Source organism: Aplysia californica, unplaced genomic scaffold (genome assembly GCF_000002075.1).
Source record: "Aplysia californica isolate F4 #8 unplaced genomic scaffold, AplCal3.0 scaffold00090, whole genome shotgun sequence".
Lineage (NCBI taxonomy): Eukaryota > Metazoa > Mollusca > Gastropoda > Aplysiida > Aplysiidae > Aplysia > Aplysia californica.
This window is the reverse complement of record NW_004797360.1, coordinates 37,526-40,025: the sequence shown is the minus strand read 5'-3', so window position 1 is coordinate 40,025 and position 2,500 is coordinate 37,526. Positions and strand designations below refer to the sequence as shown.

General features: G+C 38.7%; 1 protein-coding gene across 2 annotated transcripts in view; it reads left to right on the top strand.

Moving 5' to 3' along the window:
- The window catches only part of LOC101853151 (cartilage matrix protein), a 10,445-nt gene that overhangs the window by 1,524 nt on the left and 6,421 nt on the right, over positions 1-2,500 (top strand). The window contains exon 1 of one of the 2 annotated variants that reach the window (XM_005094828.3): positions 1-452. This exon is cut by the window's left edge and continues 409 nt beyond it. The exons of the other annotated variant lie outside the window; for it this stretch is intronic. The gene's annotated coding sequence lies outside the window, so the exon portion shown is untranslated. The remainder of the gene's footprint in view (positions 453-2,500) is intronic. 2 annotated transcript variants of the gene reach the window in all.

The following is a 2,500-nucleotide window of genomic DNA, read 5'->3' as shown; positions in this document are numbered from 1 at the left end:
TTAGTGACGCATCGTTAAAGTATACCGGCGTTGAGACTTAACAAACCGTCACTTGCGCCTGGTCGACGGGACATTCTCTCTGCCAGTAGGCGGGACCGAGGTGGGGGAGGATGGGGGACGGGTCTCTACCGTCGCGAGAGGTATGGGGGTACCCAAAACAAACGTCTCGTGAATGACGAATTTGTAGGTTTTTATCACAGCGTGTGGCTTTTCCCTACCGACGGAGACGTGGCTTGAGATATTTATAAAGGGATAACTCGCCGCCTTCTCGCCAGTCAGCCAGCCTATGTTGTTATCTTACCAGACCAGCCTATCCTGCGGGCGGAGGTTACTCTACCGAAACTTTCACACAACACAAGCAAGCTACCGTTCGCAGCAGAACCTTGGAAAGTTGCCTAAAGATTAAATGTATAACGTAAATTGTCGACGATATAATTTTATTGGAGGAAAAGGTATTTATTTATTTATTTAAATTATAATAACATTTTTATTTGTATGTACATATTTTTGTTTCTTCTTCAAAACTCATACGTTAAAATGTTTTGATTTTCTCTTTGATTCGGGGGGTTTGTTTTCTTTGCACTGTGTGGTGGTTACTTCTAAAAATTCAATTTGCATTAATTAAAGTTACGTAAATCGGCTACCAATGTACTTTAGCTAGAACCTCCTATTTCATACTTGCTTTCCCGTCTTTTTTTCGGTTATAGATTTACCATTCTTACTCTAGTAATATCAGCACTTTTGTCTGAAGTCCATTACAGACTTCAAATTGAAAATACCAGTATAGTATGTTTTATAAAATATTAGAAAGGCTGCAAAACTACCCATTTATTAAAACATATGTACTTTACTGTATCGGCACTGTCGACAGCTTTGTCGGCTGAAGCCATATCATTGAAATAAAAGAACAGGACTGGTAAAGGGAGTTAAAAAAGGGTAAACCCAATTCTGAAGTAAGTAAAAAAAAAAAACCACACCAAAAAATACTAAAAACTATACTCATAATTATTTTAACAGGCTTCATAACAAAGCAACAACGCTTTAGAATGGCTTGACGATTTATCAGAATAATCCGCTGTAACCAGAGTGAAGGGCGAAAAGAAAAATCTGGGTTTCAAATCATGTGTAGATTGGGAGTCTGGACGGCTTTTTAAAAAAGTTCAAGAATAAGCTATTGAGAATTCGGACGAGGGTCATTCGAAAAAAATACAGCCCTGTATGCATAGGAATAAGAAGGCACTAACAAGCAGTTATGTGTTATCTTAATTGCCCGTTCATGCGTATGTCTGTGGTGATGAATGATAAAAACAAGAAAAAAAAAGACGGAATTTCATTCGTTTGTTCTCAAGCAGGTAGGCTAGTTGTGCCTTATGCATAATACATTCTTGATTTTACTTTTTCAACAGGTCACATTGTATACCTATTTTTCCCCAAGTTTGTATACGTTTATATTATGTAAACAATTTCCCGAACGCTTCACGCTGCAGCACAGGCGTTGTTAAACAAGGGGTAACAGCACTCATGGATGTCTTAAAAGCATGGGTTGAGGGGAAGAAGGGAGGGGGGAGAAGGGAGAGGGTGTTGAGCTGTTGAGGATCTCTAAGGACACGGAGAATGCAAGTAGTTGTGGAGACAGATATGTGATTAACAGCGTGCACTGCGTTCGTCTGTGTGTGCATTCGTGTGCGTATGCATAGTATACATATTAATATATCTGCCTCTGTCTCTCTGTCTCTCTGTCTGTCTGTCTCTCTTTTTCTCTCTCTCTTTCTCTCTCTCTCTCTCTCTCTCTCTCTCTCTCTCTCTCTCTCTCTCTATATATATATATATATATATATATATATATATATAATATATATATATATATAATATATATATATATATATATATATATATATATATATATATATATATATATATATATATATATATATATATATATATATATATATATATATATCCCCTTTGTGTGTATCTATGTCTCTGTCTCTGTCTCTGTCTCTGTCTCTCTCTCTGTCTCTCTCTCTCTCTCTCTCTCTCTCTCTCTCTCTCTCTCTCTCTCTCTCTCTCTCTCTCTCTCTCTCTCTCTCTCGCTGTCTCTGCCTCTGTCTCTGTCTCTGTCTGTCAGTCTGTCTGTCTGCATGTCTGTCTTTCTGCCTGCCTGTCCCCCTCTCTCTTTCTATCTCCCTCTTTCTCTCTCTCTCTCCCCCCTCTCTCTCTCTCTCTCTCTCTCTCTCTCTCTCTCTCTCTCTCTCTCTCTCTCTCTCTCTCTCTCTCTCTCTCTCACCCATGGTTCGTGTGTTTATACCTGTGTACACAGAGATGGAGATAGAAATGAGGTAAACTAATAAGTGAAGCATTGGAAGATGGGATACATCTAGATCTACCTAGTAATCCATTGTTGATGGAAGAATCCAAAATCCCGAAAACGAGGCTCAAACAGATACGTTTAAGATCAAAAGTAAGATCAAAATAAGTCGGGAGCACATGATTTTGAACT